Genomic DNA, 18841 nt, shown 5'->3' with positions numbered 1-18841 from the left:
TCTGACACTCAACTTTCTCATAAATAAAATGGGCATAAGCATTAAACAGACTGTCTACCATACAGGGTAGTTTTAATAACCAAAAGAAATAATTGTGTGCAAACGCTCTACATAAAAGCATTTGTTCTTATCCTTTCCCCTGATAATGGAAGAATGTTTTGAGATAAAATGAAAGATTGATTTTCCATTTGAATTTCAGATTTTTCTAACATCATTAATCATTTGAGATGAAATAGTAGTACATTTGAGTAAGTAAATTGTTTCATATCTTCAGACTTTAAAGACTTTTTTATTGATGTATTTTGATACAACAATCCCCCCCAAATCCAAGCAATCCACAGCAAAGTTCATTCTCCAAAATAATTAAGCAAAACCACCTAATAGGGTGATTATAAGTAATTATACATTTTACTTTCTTCTTTTTCTTTTTTATTGGAACATTGTTGAATGTCTATGGAAAGGAATAATGCCTGCTTTAAATGTTATAATTTGGTCATATTGTGAGACAAGAGATACATTTGGTTAGAGGGTTGTGGTTTTATTTATTTTTTGTATGGTTTGATTTGCACTTTTTATATTGGTAACATTTCCAAATAAATGCACATAAAAATATTTGCAATATTATATTTAAATATAATTAAATAAATACATAGTTACTCTATATATTTCTCTTTTGGCTCTGATTTCCTCCATCTGCACCACTTCAATACAAACCTTCTTATATTTCATTTATTTTTCTCAATTTTTGCTAATTATGGTACAATAATATTCCATTAACTTCTTATGCTATGGTTTGTTTTACGATTCTGTAATAGTTAGCCCCAAATTTTGTTTTCCAGCTTTGTGTCATTATAAAAAATATTGCTGTTATATTTTCCCAACAATGGGGGTATTTTCTTCTTATTAATTTCCTTGGGCTATAAACCAAATAGTCATATGTCTAGGGGGGAAAAGAAAGGAACAATGTAGCAACTCTTTCTCATAATTGCAAATTATATTCCAGATAAACTAGAAAAATTTATATTTCTACCAGTAAGTTAACGAACCCATCTTATCAGTAAAATTCCAGTATGGATTTTTATTCTTCTTCATCAACTTAATGGATATAAAATGATATTTAAGAGATAATTTATTTTATATTTTAAAATGAATTATTTTCAACTAACTTTTAGACAAACACAATATAGTGGTATTTTTTGCCCTTATTGTTCTACATTTTTCTTTCTTTCTTTTTCTTATATTGGTGCTATAGCAAGCATTCTTTTTTGCAAGGCAAATGGGATTAAGTGGCTTGGCCAAGGCCACACAGCTAGGTAACTATTAAGAGTCTGAGACCAGATTTGAACACAGGGTCGGTGCTTTAATCCACTGCACCACTTAGCTGCCACTATAGCAAGCATTTTTAATATTTATATGAACTAATTGCTGGAATTTATTTGCTCATATGTTTAAATGAGTATTTATTTCATGATCTATAATATACTCTTTCTCTATTTTGTCCCTCTTTGATTTGAGACTCAGTATCATATTTGCTTGTAGATTGAGTTGAGATGAATCTCTTATTATATTATTTTGTGACTTCAGGATACTCTGTTATTTAAATTATTGATAGGAATAGATATGCCAAGATAAGATTATTCTTTGGAATTCATTCATGTTTTGTATATTTTTTTTCTTTTTGATCTTTTAGGATATCAAGTCAATATTTCTTCTTTTACATTTTCGTAGGCAATAATCAATTTAAATTCAGATTTGTTATATATGATAGAGAATAGCAATTGTGGTAATTTTATTAATTCTTTATGAATTTATTCCAGTTTTGATCAACATTATTTTGTTTAAATTTCATGAATGTTTCAAAAATTTCATCTTAACTAGCAAAATCTATTCAATCTATTTTCAGTGTCACAATATTTTTTTCTTTTTAAACTTGCTGTTTTGCCTGTTTTATTTTATATTTCCTTTTATTTTTCTAAATTACAAAAATAATTTAATTTTCTAAATTACATATTTAATTGAAACTTTCTTTTTCATTTTTTTAATATGTGTTTTCAAATAGAAATTTTCTCCATGAGTTTCTTTGAACAGTGACCCATATGTGATGGAATCTTGTTTCATATTATCATTCTTGCTAATATTACAATATGCTATTTTTCTTAACTTTTCTTTGACATTCTTATTATTTAATTATGTTTTAGACTCCACTTAAAACTATAATTGTATATTTTCCCTGGGTAATTAAAATTATGCGTGGGTGTGAAAGTGTGTCTATGTGTGTATGTGTTATGTGTATGTTGGTATATTAAAAAAAGAGGCTATGGTACATAATAACTATCTTCAGGAAGACTTTGGTTCACGTCCTATTTCTGATACAAGCCATCTCTGTGATCCTGGGCAGTCACTAACTTTAGAGTGCAGAGGACATGCTGACCTGAATTGTTAGAAGGATTTATTTTCTCATCTGGCAGATCTCTATAGCAATGAAATCATAGGTTTATGTCCTCTCTTATACATGATTGTTTAATATTTCCTCTTTTATGCATGAATTTATACATTATATTCTAATATAATTTTTATAATTTTTCCAAAGTTACAATTTGGTGGTGCTTAACAATAATTAAAATCTTTAAGATTTCCCTTATTGCTTATCATTCTTTTAAATATATAAACATGAAATAAGCTCTATCTCATTTTGTAGTTCATTTAACTTATATTCTGAAAACTCTCTCCTCTCTCCATAAGTGTATATATATATATATATATATATATATATATATATATATATATATATATATATATATATATATATATATAAAATTCTCACAAGGTTATTTTATTTTAATAGCAGTAAATAATTAAAATAAAAAAGTGTACAGGAGTGTGTAAGTACAGGCATAATTAATGGATCCATAAGGAAATATTATTGTGCAGTATTAGTACTAATTTGATTAATACCCTCAGACAAGAGTTGAAAAGTGAGAATCGAAGAGATGCTTTGGGTGGCATGCCAAGAAGAAGGCATTATCATGTAACTAAATATGGATAATTATAGAAAGATCTCACATCAGATCCAGGATAGGAGCTGAAATATATATTTGGGAAGGTATTCAGAAATAAGTAGAAATATGATGTTTATGGTTTTATTAATTTGGAGTTCTTTATTATTTAATCCTTACTGTATTTTGCTAATTTTTTTCTATCCCTTGTGAGAATTTCTTTTCTCTCTTTGGTGGCTGTTATTCCTTTACTTCTCATCAAGATTTAACACTTTTCCTCTGTTAATCCTGGTGCTTGATATTTATATGTCATTTATATGTCATATGACATTATATATTTCATTTATATATCATTGTATTGTTATTGAATGACCTCATATCCCGAATGACTCCTTGGTCTTATACTAATTAACTTATTCTGTACAATCTGTCACCTACCATGAGAAATTTAAGTTTGAATATTTTTTGGTGTTCCAAGTCTGACATGGCATGACTATTAAGTAAATAAATCCAAATTTGCAAAAGTTTACCCAGAAAACAAGGACATTCTTCTTCAAAGAATTCAAAATTGTCACTTGTAATCAATATACAGGAGCCTGATGCCTATTGCTTATAGAATACTATTTTTTTGGGGGGGAGGTAAAAATCCTAGACAAAAGATAATCCAAGGTTTAACCTCCACGATAACATAAGTAATATTATCCTACCATTAGTAAACAGTAGGCAAAGACATAAAATTTGAGTTATTTTTCTCCTCCATCACATTTTATCACATAAATCAATATTATATTTTAATGATGGTGTATTTCTTGATGAAAATCATTACATTATTAGGTTAGCCGAGTGATATAGTCATTGTTGGAGTTAAAAATGACTAAGAGTAACAACCTGATCAGATGTAGAAGAATAAGGAATAATGAGGGAGACCTCATAAGTCAAAAATGTATCAATATTAATAGAAGTAGTTTTAAAAGACCAAAGAATTTAGGAGTGGTAACTTCATTCCAACAGAACTTCATCTCAGACTATATGAGGTAATTCTATGACCAATAACTCTTAAAGTTGTCATGAATTAAGGGACATTAGGAAAAGGAATATTAATTCTACTATTTTCTTAAATAATCAAAGTAAAAGTTAGGGTATGCAATTGTGTGTACCTATTGCAAATTACAGCATATCTATAAATTATTAGAATTTTTTTAACATTTTACTTAAAATGTTAAGGCCAATTTCCATCACTGCCTTTCTCAATCCCTTCCCTCCTCCCTGAGACAGTAAGCAATTAGATATGGGATATACATGTGCAATTATGTAAAAAATAATTCCATATCAGACATTTTGTAAAAGAAGAAATGAGTCAAAAAGCAAATTCTGATCAAGATGAGGGAGACAAGTCAGGTACTGTGCTAAGGTCTCCTGACTTTTCCTCAGAATTAATATGAATCAAGCCTCTTAACAGAATTCAAATCTACAAAATCCAGAAAGAGCAAAGGAGAACATTTACCAACAAGGTCTGTTTTAGGGGAATGCGGTTGAAGTGGAGGCAGATATCAGAGAACCAGCCCAGGGGAGACAGGGTAAGACCTCTTCTAACATCTGAGCAACTTGGGAAGCTTTGGCTTTGTGAGCAAGCAAGAGCACAACACAATGGGCGGAAGAGCTCCAGCCCAGGAGCTAGATATCAATTTGGTCAACTCTGCTGGCCAGGAAGACGAGTACCACATACTCTGTATTTTCATCACAGTTCCCATGTTTCTGGTTGAACTCCCCCCCCCAAATCCCTGTGAGAAAAAGGGATTCTTCCCAGAACAGAGTAACAATCTTCCTAACCCCACCTCCAGATTCAGGTGTGGGCAGCAGATCTCTCTCAGTGAAGAGTGAAAAATAAGATTGACTAAATAACCCAAGGGCCCAGCCCACATTATTCAAGCATAATTCAGCCCCTGCTACTTGCCCCCCCCCCCCCAGGGAATGCGTCACAAACAAGTTCACAGACACTCCAGAGAAATATCTAGCGCCCCCTATTTGCTGGTACACTTGGAGATACTAACCCCAGTGAGCAAATCCTGTAGGGTTTTCAAAACCAAACAAATGTGGAACAGCCCCTCCCCCTCCTCAAAACAAGATCTTAGGAGAATAAAGAAAAGCCAGTGAATAGGGATCCATTGAAAGCTACATTGAAGATAAAGATCCTAATTCAGAGAGAACTAGAACTTCTGAGGAGAATATGAATTGGTCTCCAGTACAAAAGGACTTTTTAGAAGATATGTGGAAGGAGTTTAAAAATCAGTTGGACAAATGGGAAAAGAAACTCCAGAGAAAATTAACACCTTGCAACAAGAAAAAAATCCTTAGAAAATGCAATTGGACAAATGCAAATAGAAAATAATTCTCCCCAAACCTCCACTGGGCAAATGTAAAACTCCTTCAAAAATATAATTGACCAATTGTAAAAGGAGTTGCAAAAGGTAAATGAAGAAAATTCTTCACTACAGAAAGAAAGGAATCTGTGGAAAATGACTTCATGAGACAACAATCTATTAAACAAATCCAAGAAAATAGAAGAAAATATAAAATACCTCACAGGTAAAACCACTGACCTTGAGAATAGATTCAGCAGAGACAACTTAAGAATCATTGGGCTTCCTGAAAATATTGAAGAGAAAAAAAAGCCTAGACTCAGAATTTTGTGATGGAAAATTGTTCTGATACGGAACACAAGGGCAAAATAGTTATTTAAAGAATATATTAATCCCCTCTTGAAAGGGACCCCCAAAATGAAAATACCAAGGAACACTGTGGCCAAAGTCCAGAAGTACCAGACAAAAGAGAAAATCCTGCAAGTGGCCAGAAAGAAACAATTTAGATACCAAGAAGCCACAGTAAAGATTACACAGGACCTGAGTGCCCAACATTAAGGGATCTAAGGGCCTGGACTATGATATTCTGAAGAGCAAGGGAGCTTGGCATGCAGTCAAGAATTAACTATCCAGGAAAAGTTAGCTTTTACTACCAGGGGAAATGATAGACTTCAATAAAATAGGAGACATCCAAATTTTCCTGATGAAGGGACCAGAGCTAAAAAGAAAACTTGGTCTTCAAACAGGAGACTCAAGAGACAAATGAAAAGGGAAAAAATGGCTATCCAAAAAGATGAAACTGGCTATACCCCCACCTGGGATAAAGATTCTCATAACTCTTGAGAACTGAAACTCTATTAGAGAGAATATACTTAGCCAGAAGTGATGGACACTCATGACTTATCTATGTCTTTGATAGAATGATTTAACGACAATATCTCTTCAAAAGGGGGGGGGGACAATAAAGAGATTGGAGGATGGAGGAGATTGAAAGGGGATAAATCCATTACATAAAGAGGTATATTGAACCTATTGCAAAAGAAGGTAAGAAGGGAGGAGGTGAGAATTGCCTGAATCTTGCTCTAATCAGGTTTGGTTTAAAGTTAATATAGACACACTCAGTTAAATTAAGAAACTTTATCTTGCCATTCAAGTATTAAAAGGGGAAAGGGGGAGGGGAGGAAACCAAGGAACTAGCCGAAGGAAGAGAAAGAAGAAGGGGCAAGGGAAATAGGAAAGAAAGGGTAAGGGGTTTAGATATAAGTGGCAGAAATACTGAAGCTGGTGATATTTAGAAACAGAATACTGGGGAATATAGATGAAGTGAAAAAAGGGGGGAAATACAAACAGAGGGAACATAGCATGGAGGAAAATAAAGAGTTAGGAATTATAACTTTGAACATGAATTGGATGCCCTCTCCCATAAATTGTAAGTGAATAGCAGAGTGAATTAAAAGCCAGAATCCCACAATATATTGTTTACAAGAAACTCATTTGAAACATAAAGATATATATAAAGTAAAGCTAAAAGGTTAGAACAAAATATATGTTGCTACAGATGAAATGAAAAAAAAGCAGGGTTAGAAATGTCTACCTTAAGGGTATCATAGACAATGAAAAAATTTCAATACTATATATATATATATGTATATACATATGCACCACATTGTATAGCATTATATGCAATGGGGATAAGCTAGAGCCATTCCCATCAAGATCAGAAATAAGGATGCCCATTATCACCACTACCATTAAATATTGTGTTAGAAATGTTAGATTCAGAAATATGAGAAGAAAAGTGGTTGAAGGATTGTGTTTTGGGAAGGAAGAAACAAAACTCTCGTGTTTTTGTAGATGACATGATGGTACAACTAGAAAATCCTAAAATACATCTAAAAACCATCTAAAAACCTGCTAGAAACAATTAACAACTTTAGCAAAGTTGCAGGATATGAAATAAACCCTCATAATTCCTTCCTGTTTCTATATATTACTAGCAAGATACAGCAGCCAGAGCTAGAAAGATAAATGCCATTCAAAGTAATGTCAGATAATATAAAATACTAGGTAGTGTACCTGCCAAGGCAGTCTCAGAAATTCTATGAAAACAACTTCAAAACATTTCTCATGCAAAAAATGAGATTTAAATACCTGGTAAAATATCAACTGCTCATGGATAGGCTGAGATAATATAATAAAAAATGACAATTCTATCTTAATTAAACTAGTTATTTAGTGCCCTACCAATCAAAATTCCAAAAAAAAATTACTTTAAGTAGCTAGAAAAATTGTAAGTCAATGTCATATGGTGAAATAGAAAGTCAAGAAGTCCCATTAATTTAATGAGAAAAGTTCAAATGATGGTGGCAGATCTAAAATTATATTATAAATCATCAGTCATCAAAAATGTCTGTTATTGATTATGAAATAAAGTGGTGGGTCAGTGGAATAGACTAGGTGCAAAAGAGATAGCAGGAAATGATTATAGTAATCTCCTGTTTGATAAACTGAAAAAGTTGATCTTCTGGGACAAAATCTCTCGCTTCAATAAGAAACCATTGGGTAAAATGGAAATTAGTAAGGCAGAAACTTGGATTAGAGCAAGATATTTTACCAAGATAAGATCAAAAATGGTACAGAATTTAGACATAAAAGACAATATTATAAGCAAACTAGGAGATCAAGAAATACTTTACCTATCAGATCTATGGAAAGGGAAGCAGTTTATGACCAAGGAAGAGATGGAGAATATCATTCAAAACAAACTAGATAATTTTGATTACATTAAGTTAAAAAAAACTTGCAGAGATGAAACCACTGTAACCAAGATCAAAAGAAATGTAGTAAACTGGGAAACAAATTTATAACTAGAATTTCTGACAAAGAATTTATTTCTAAAATACATAGAAGACTGAATTAAATTTATTTAAAAACAAACAAACCTTTCTCCAATTCACAAATTGTCAAAGGCTATGCAGAGGTAATTTACAGATGAAGAAATCAAAGTGATCCATTGTCATATAAAAAACTGCTCTAAATCATTACTGATTATAGAAATGCAAATTAAAGCATCTCTGAGTTACCACCTCACACAACTCAGACTGGCCAATATGACCAGAAAGGACAATGATCAATTTTGGGAGGGATGGGATACTAATACATTTTTGGTGGAGCTGTGAACTCATCCAACCTTTCTGGAGAGCAATTTGGAATTAAACCAAAATGGCAATAAAATTGTGCATACCCTGTGATCCAGCAACACCAGTAGTGGATCTATATTCTGAAGAGATCATGAAAAAGGGTAAAAATATCACTTTTACAAAAATATTCATAGCAGCTCTGTTTGTGGTGACAAAGAATTGGAAATTTAGTGAATGTCCATCTATTGTAAAATAGCTAAATGAATTGTGGTACATGTATGTTATGGAACAATATTGTTCTATTAAAAACCATGTGGAATGGGAATTCAGTGAAGCCTGGAAAGATTTACATGAACTGATGCTAAGCAAGATGAGCAGAACCAGCAAAACATTGCACACTAAGACAGCAACTTGGTGTTGATGATCAATCTTGATGGACTTGCTCATTTCATCAGTGCCACAATCAGGGACAATTTAAGAGTATCTGCAATAGTGAATATCATCTGTATCCAGAGAAAGAATTGTGGCATTTAAACAAAGCCCAAAGTCTATTACCTTTAATTCAAAAAAGTTATCTTATTATGTAATCTTGCTATTTCTTATATTTTTGCCATTAGGATATGATATTTTCTTTCATCACTTTCAATTTTGATCAGTGTATCAGGAAACAATGTAAAGACTATCAGATTGCCTTCTGTAGGGGGAGGTGGGGGAAGGGAAGCGAGATTAGGGGGGAAAATCGAAAAATTCAATAAAAAGAAAACAATAAAAAGAAAAAATGAAGACAAATAAAAAATGAAATAAAGTGAAAAATAGTTTCTTCAGTTTCTATTCAGTCAATATCAGTTTATTTTCATGGGGTGGCTAGGTGGTACAGTGGGTAGAGCATTGGCCCTGCAGTCAGGAGTATGTGACTTCAAATCCAGCTGCAGACACTTAATAATTATCTAGTTGTTTGGCCTTGGGCAAGCCACTTAACACCATTTGCCTTGCAAAAAAACCCTAAAAATATATAAATTCATTTTCTTAAGGCAGATAATACACTTCATCATCAGTTCTTTGGGATTGTATTGGATTATGTTATTTACCCTTGCCAATATGACTGTTACTGTGTACAGGGTTCTTGTATTATAATAACTTAAAATGAACATGTTCTTATAATATCACAATTTACATGGACATTAGTTCATATATGTTTTTTTCCATATTTTCTGGAGTCAGTTTATTATTTCTTATAGCACAACAATATTCAATTAATTTATGTTACATATTATGTTTAACCATTCCTCAATTAATGGTATAACTTTGGTTCACTACTCTTACTTCCCACAAAAAGAGCTGCTATAAACATTTTTTGTATTAATAAGTATTTTTCCTTTTTTATGCTTGCCTTTGTTATAAAAATCTGCTAATGATATTGCTGGATCAAAGGCTTTGCACAGTTTTATAGCCCTTGTGCAGAATTCCAAACTGCATACAGAATTGTTAGATCAGTTCATAATTCCAACAACAGTGCATTAGTGTCCCAAGTTTACCACATCCCCTCCAACATCCAAAATTTTCCTTTTTTGTTATATTAGCCACTTCCATAGATGTGAGGTGATGCCTCAGAGTTGTTTTAATTTATATTTCTCCGAAGAATAGTGATTTAAAAAGTTTTTTTTTTATGTGAATCCACATAATTTTGGTTTCTCTCGCTGGAAATTACCTGTTCATATCCTTTGATCATTTGACATTTGAGGAAAGACTGATATTTCTATAAATTTGTCTCAGTTCTCTGTATAATTGATAAATCGAGTCTTTTTTTAGAGTTAATTGTTGCAAAAAATTCCCCCCTTTTTTGTTTTTCCTTCCAATTTGGGTTATATTGGTTTTGTTTATGAAAAAAAGTTTTAATTTTATACATTCAAAATGATCTATTCTATATTTGGTAATGCTCTCTATATTTTCTTTCATCCCAAATTCTTTACTTATTTATATTGTCAGATAAACTATCCCATGCTCTATTAATTTCCTTATGGTGTCAGCCTTTATGCATAAATCATAGATCAATTTTGATATTTTTGATATTTTTTATTATAGACAAATTTTATTTTAAATTTTTTTGTTCTATAATTTTTTATAGTTTGGCATAGCACTAAATAAAATTAAAATAATAAAATTAAAAAGTTTAAAATAGAATTATCATTTTTATTGTATTTGCTCATCCTACCTATGAGCAAAAACCATTTTCCAATTTTTAAAATTTGACTTTATTTTTCTGAAAATTATTTGATATTTGTGGTTCTGAGTTTATCTTGATAGATAGTGTCTCAGATATTTTATATTGTCTATACTTAATTTCAATGGAATTTTCTTCTGTCTCTTGCTGCTGACTGTGTTGGCAATTTTACACACACACACAGTTTTTGTTTGTGTTTTGTGTGTGTGTGTGTGTGTGTAGATGATTATATGGGCTTATTTTGTATCCTGCTGTTTTGCTAAAGTGGAAAAGGTTCACAAGTTCTTATTTTAGTTTATTTTCTAGAATTTTCCAAGTATTTATAACTTGCTGCTTATAAAACTGCTTGGGTTTCAGTTTGAGCCAGTGTCTTGAATATGATTGCACAGGTAATTAATGTTAGACTCAGGTCTTTCTGATTCCAAGTCTATTACTCTATTTTCATACCTCAAGCCTCTTATTCTTGTGCTTCACTATCATTCAAATGAAGGATTCCTTATACTCTACACTACCCTGTGCCAATTTCTATGTTAACACTAAGGAAGCAAGTTGGTTCAGTGATTAAAGTCCTGATTCTGGTGACAGTGAGATTGAGTTCCTGTGATACCTGCTAGCTGTGTGATTTATGCAAATCACTTAAATTTTACTTGCCTTGGTTTTCTTACTATAAAATGGGGGTAATTATAGTACTCACCTCACAACGTGATTGTGAGGTCCAAATAAGACAATATTTTATTTATTTTATTTTATTTTAATTTTAGGTTTTTGCAAGGCAAATGGGGTTAAGTGGCTTGCCCAAGGCCACACGGCTAGGTAATTATTAAGGTCTGAGACCAGATTTGAACCCAGGTACTCCTGACTCCAGGGCTGGTGCTTTATCAGCTATGCCACCTAGCCGCCCCAAGACAATATTTTAAAGAACTTAGTGCTATACCTGGAACATAGTAGGCACTTAATAAATGTTTATAACCTCCTGTACTCTCTGCTGCAATGAAAGCTCCATTAATAATGTTATTTCTTATTGACCAATGAAGCTTCTTGAACCATGCGGAGAAAAAGTTGGAGACAGATTTCTCAGAAATGATGAGACAAAGGGCAACAAAGAAAGAGAAATGGGGTAGTCCATTTGCAAATAATGTTTTTAAATTTCTTTAACTTCATACAGACTTGCAATTACTTCTTACAGGCCACAAGTACAATAATGTTTGTATATGATATTGTGAAACTTCTCATATGCGCTTTTACATTTACAAAAAAGAGAGTTTGTTGGTAATCAATAATTGGCTTATATATCTGTTTTCTTTTTTACATCTTTGGCTCCACTTTCCTAATTGAGACACACAGTTGAAGGTGATTCTTCAAAGTTTGATTGCTATAGGATTTTAAGGTTGACCTTTCACACCTGTACTCCTAACAACATGATTTATGAGCCCCCACTTGAGTTTGTGTTCCCATTAGGTATTAGCCTGTAGAGAGAAGTAACTTTGAGCAAAGATCGAGCAAAATGACATTATAAAGCAGTAGTTATAAAACAATTTCCTTATAAACATGACTTATATTCTCCCAGAAATAGAACAAGTATCCAGGGAAACAGTGAGTTCAAACTTAGAAATCTTTGATCTCTTTTTAGATGTTTCTTGAGTGTCTTTTGGATAATCATAACAACTTGCTAAGATGACCAGTTGAATTTTCAGGATCTTAATTCATTTAACTCTTCTATGTTTCCAGTGATCATAATCTTTAAACCGATTCTGCCCTCAATTAATCATCTTTATGTATACATGTCTGATGTCTCAATTGTGCTTGCTCATGGCAGGAAAGCTCTTAAACCTACAAATGTTTTGGCCAATGGAGTGGAAAAGAAAGGATAAATTCCCCCCTTCACTTTCATTCTCTTTGATAATATTTTTGAGGTTTAACATGTTAAAGCTCTGTCCTTCCAAAGAAGTTCCCACATTTAACTCCACAAGATAAAGCTATTTATATACACTAAATTAAACTTATCATAGATACTTCATGCATCATTGGAAATAGTTTACTATAATATTAATAACTTTTATTTACATTTTGAAGTTTCTGGGTTCATAGGATATCAAAAATCAATTCTCTTATTTTTAGATAAACCATAATTGTTTCAGTTTCCTCCTACTCAATATAGTGCATGGTTCAGTATCAATTTATAATGCTGGCACCTTTTTCCTGAATTTCATAGAACTTATTTTCATTTCCCCTCCCCCACTCTCATGAAGTCATATATGTTTTCCTTGTGTCAAGTAGCTTCCTTTGAAGTTAACAGAAACTTCCCATGGAGAAAACACTTCATTTATGTGTGTATGTGTGTATGTGTGTATGTACATATACATACATATGTACATATGCCTGTATATTTGCATACATACTTATACATATACACATATCTATATACATATAAATACATATAAATGAATATTTTGAAAATGATAGGATGCCAGTGAATAATTCTTAGAGACAGAGTCAAAGTTTATTACTAAAAGTTTAAATAAAATAAAATTACAAACACATGAAACAATTTGAGCTTTTTTTTAGAATTTTATAACAGACTTCTAAAATGTTATTTGTGATTACATGCATAAGGTCATTTAAAAAATTCTATCAATCAAATTTAAGGAATGAGGGTCCTTGAAAAAAATATGCAAAGGAGCACATTTCAAAAGAATGAATATTTGAATAAATAAAATATTCTTAAAACATAAAGATTCATTTTTTCACTCTATTCATTTTTAATTTTTGAAGTATTTACATTTATTATGTGACCAATATAATACATTGTGACTGTAATATAAATTTATATTTCACAACTATGTGAACAAATGCAATATTGAAAGCTTTTATATTGTGATAATAAAAGTTATTAATACCCTTTTTTATTTGGGGAGAGAGGAAGAGAAAGAATATTGGTGAAAAAATGAGTCAATAACATATTTGGGACATTAATTCTTTTATTTAAAAAATGTAAATTTAATATGAGAATCCAGTATAGAATAATATGTCAGATATGATGATGTAGAAGTTCCCAAGGATTTAATATGTGGATGGTACTAAGCAAAGCACTAGGTAATATTAGAATAATATTGGACATAAAGGATCTTTTTGCCAAATAACCTTATCCCACTTATGGTCATTTGTAAAGTCATTATGAATTTTATAATATTACTTGCAAATTATAGTGAATTTAAATTTCTCATGTATATTTTGCTTCAAAATAATGTATATTTCAATAAAACATGAAGCTTTATATATAAAGTAAATACAATTTTTTCTATTCATTAAATTTTTGCACGTTGCATATTTTTCTAAAGAATTCACTGAAAATTTTTCTCTTGTAATGTATGAAGCAAAGACTATCAATACAATTTACTTTTTTACTTTTTAAAATTTCTTCCAATAGTATTGTCATTTTCTGATTTTGCCTATATATTTACATACTTTGTAATTTGTATTCAACTTTTTTCTACAAGTAATTTCGTACTTTATTGATTCTGATACTTAGATAATTTCAGCCATTACAAATCCGATTAATGTTCTATTTTTCTTCTTAATTAATGAATATTTGAATTCACATTTAGCAACAGGCACAAATGGATAAAGTTCACTTATAATATATATTGGAGTTTTCTCTTGTACCATCTTATTCATTTTATGATGCAAATATCTGTACCATTGTTTAGTTTAAATGCTTGTGATATTGCGCAAACCTCTGCCTAGAATAATGAAAAAATTTTAAAGAGACTCATTCTTTATTTCTTCTATTTATTTTCCATAAATGTGTCATACAATGGTAAGTTTTTAGAAACAGTTTGTTTTGTCTGGGAATTAGCATTATGGTTGTGAGTGCCTCTGCCAAGGAAGAAAAGATTGAGAAATTAAGGAAAAAAACACAGGATAGATGAAGATAGTGGTAGGATCCAGAAGAAAAGGAGAGCATCCATCTTCCACTTTGAATAATTACAGGCCCAACACCACAGTGTAACAGTTTTAAGATTAGATTTTAAAAATCCATTATTTAATACTTTTCTTTTTTTTTTGAAATTTCAAACTTCCTTACTCCAATTCTCCCTTAGTGATTTTTACATTTCTGTATAATACTTCCTATCTAAAAATAAGTCAAACAGGTATAAGCTAAAATAAGCTTGTACTTATTTATATAGCATAGTTTTAGAAAATAATTAGCAATTATGTTTCCAAGATGATATTCAAGCAGGCATACTAGATTAGCCTTAAGGACTTGAATGTTAAGTCTTATGCTTTCTTCCAAAAGTTTTATCAAATAAAAATGCAAACTAAAAGTAAATATGTATATATATATATATATATATATATATAATGAAATATGTATATATATATATGTATATATATATATGTATATACATATATATATATAATGAAAACAAGTTCTCAAAATATTGACCAATCATGATTGTTTTAGTAGGTAAAGTAGTTCCTTTTTTTTTTACTGCCTGAACTTATAAAATTTCATAAGTTTGGGGAAATCTTGGTATAGAAACATGCTTCCAACTCAAATAAGCAATTCCTTATTTTCTCATCTTTGAGAATTGCCTGGATCATAGAGGTTGAGCAACATAGTCATTTGTATAACTAGGTAATATAAATGTATAGGGATATGTATACGTGTATAAATGCATATACATGTATATGTATTTATGTATACAAAACTTGAATCTGTTTTCTGATTTCAAGTCTATATTGACTCTACTAAACAATTTCTATGATTTCTATGATTTTTCAATACTATTAAGAATAGAAGTAACTTGCCACACTGCTAGTGAATATGCCATTAAAGAAGATGCATTTTTCCAATTGCTAATTTTTCATTTAGAACACACATAGAAACCCTAGAAAATATCTACTTACATTTTTAATTATAGAATCATACAATCTATTAAAACTGATTCTAAACATATAAATCTCTGTGAAAGCCAAAGATTAAAAAGATGCAAAATGAGATGTTATAAAGGACTGATAGAATATCGACATCATATTCAATTCCTGGAAGGAAATTTAGAGACAAATTGGTACAAACGCAGTATTTTACAGATAAGGGAAAAAACCCTGAGACCCAGAAAAATTAGTGAATTATCTCGAGATAACACAGTATCAAAACTGTGACTTGAACAAGTAGAATGTATACTCCTTGAATGTAAATACTATTATTTTTTCTACTGTATCTCCAGAAACATGCATAGTATTTTATAAAGGTTCTTTATTTTAAAAATGTCTCTGAGTTCAATTGGATGGAATGGAATTCAGGTTTTCTGATATTCAGTCCAGTATTCTTCTATGTGACAAGCACAGAAATTTTCCTATTAAAGTATGTAATGAAGCAATAAATGGTGGAGAGAGTATAACAGAGTAGAGGAAACCTACAAGCAATGAAGGACATTTTCTGGCTAAGAAGAAGAGCACAACGCAGAAGAATGGTGATTACACTTCTCTTTGGATCAATCCAACTTACAATCACCAAAAATCCCAAAACTAGATAAGAAAAAAGCAGTTTAAAAAAAAGCCTTAATCTTAGGGAAAAAATAATCCTCCTCATAGGTGATCAGAAATAAACTTTAAAATGAATTTCATTAATCAACAGAGGAGCAGAGCCAAGATGGTAAAGGAAGGGTTTCGGACCAGTTATCCCCCAAACCACTCCAAAAACCTTTAAGTAATGACTCTAAACAAATTACAGAGTGGCAGAATCCACAAAAAGATGTGAAACAATTTTCCAACCCAAAACAATCTGGAAGATTGACTGGGAAGTCTTTTTGCACAGGGTTGTAGGGGGAGGAAGAGGGGAGTAAAATGTAGCATGGACCCCATCAGCACTGACAAGCTGTAACAGTCCAGAACAGAAATCAAGACAACTCGGTCAGTGGTAGCAGTGGTGATTTCTCTCAGATCTTAGACTTTCAGGGGCAACTTGGAAGTTTAACAGGAAGAATCTGTTGCACCAGGGTGAAACACAGTCAAGTACAGGTCTCAGTAGAGCAAGGACCAGGACCAGTCTTAGGAGCTAGTGAAATCAATTGTAACAGTTGCTTCAGAAGTTCTCAGTCCACAGACAGTAAAGGAATTGGAAGGAGACTACAGTGGACTCTGCTGCTTTGTCCATACTCTGATATGTTGGCAGTTCTGGGTGGCAGTCTCAGAAAAAAGAGGAGTGATGGCATATATCAGGGACCCTTCTAACAGTTCCTGGCAGAAAATGTCCTTGTGGTCACCCACAGACCATAGCACAAGCCAAGAGAGTAGTAAAAACCTCTCCTTAGATCATACCGTCCTGGAAGATCTAAAAACTTGCAGGTTCCTAGAACAACTTTGAAAATAGCTGCAAAAATGTCAAAAGCCTCACCCCCACCCTTGGAAAAAAGAGCCTGACCTTAACCAAGAATTAAATGAGAGTCATAGGGCTAGGGGGAAGAGAGCAAACAAAAGAGAACAAATTCTGACCATAGACAGTTACTATGGTGGTAGGTAAGATAAAAAACAAATTCCTAAAAAGACAAAAAAGTCAAAACTCCCTACCTACAAAGATTCCAAAAATAATATGGGTTAGTCTCAGGTCATGGAAGACCTCAAAGAGGTAGAGGAAAAATTGGAAAGAGAAAAGAGAGTGATGTGAGAAATTCATGAATGACAAGTCATTGATTGATGGATGTACAAAAACATACTGAAGAAAATAACATCTTAAAAAAGTGACTGGACTAAATGGAAAATAGATTAGAAGCAGTCAATGAGTAGAATGTCTTAAAAGGCAGAATCAACAGAATGGAAAGGGAGGTACAAAAGCTCAATGAAAAAATAATTACTTAGAATATAAAATTGAGCAAAGGGAACCTGATGACTTTGAGAGAACTCAAGAAGAATCAATACAAAACCAAAATAATGAAGAACTAGAAGACAATGTGAAATATCTCTTTGAAAAAAAAAAAAAAACTTGACTGGAAAATAAATCATGAAGAGATAATTTTAAAATTATTGAAAGCCATGATTTTTAACAAAAAGAGCCTTTAAAAATCATCAAATAAAATTGCTTCATCTAGAAGCAGAGGCTAAACTGGAATTTGAAAAATCCACCAATCACCTCCTGAAAGAAATTCTGAAATGAAAACAGCCAGGGCAATTATAGTCAAATTTTAGAGTTCCCTGGTCAAAAAGAAAATATTGCAAGCCAGAAAGAAACAATTCACAGTCAGGATCCCATGGGATTTTGGAATTTCATAATTAAATCCAAGTGCTTTTAATAAGATATTCTTGAAGGCAAAGTAGTAAATTACAAACAAGAATCAGCTAAACAGAAAAACTGAGTATACTCTTTCAGGGGAACTTCAAATGAGGACTTTCAAATTTTCCTGATTATAAGATTAGAGCAGAATAGAAAATTTCATCTTCAAATACAAGACACAAAAGAACCACAACAAAGGTAAAGAGGAAAGGGAACTCATAAGGAACTTAATGATGCTGAACTATTTGTATTCCTGTGTGAGAAGATACTGATAACTCATGAGAGCAGATGCAATATAAAATTTAACATTTATAAAGTAACAGCAATACTGTAGGATGATCAATTGTGAATGACATATGGTCAACTATGAATTTTCTCAGCAATGCTATAACCCAAGACAACCCTGAAGGACTTATAATAAAACATACTATAGAACCCTAAAGACAGAGCTGATAGTAACTGAATATAGATTGAAGCATACATTTTTTATTTTATTTTTCTTAAGGTTTCTTTTTTTTTGGATGAGGGTTATATTTACTTTAACATGACTACTACGGAAATGTAATGTATGAGAACATATTTTTAACTTATACCAAATAATTTGTTTCCTCAAGAAGGGGCAGAACAGTAGGAAGAAGAGAGCATGTGAAAGTTAAAGTTTTAGAAATGAATGTTCAGATTGCTTTTATATGCAACTGGAGAACAATAATTTTTTTTAAAAGAGCTGCTATAATATGCTATGCTATCACATGATATAAAATGTTATGATGTACCTTGTTCTAATATTATATGTCACAATTGACAAAACTCTAAGTATAAAATCAATATGAATTGACATAACATAAAACATA

The sequence above is a fragment of the Macrotis lagotis genome, chromosome X (assembly GCF_037893015.1).
Source record: "Macrotis lagotis isolate mMagLag1 chromosome X, bilby.v1.9.chrom.fasta, whole genome shotgun sequence".
NCBI lineage: Eukaryota > Metazoa > Chordata > Mammalia > Peramelemorphia > Peramelidae > Macrotis > Macrotis lagotis.
This window is presented reverse-complemented; position numbering follows the sequence as displayed.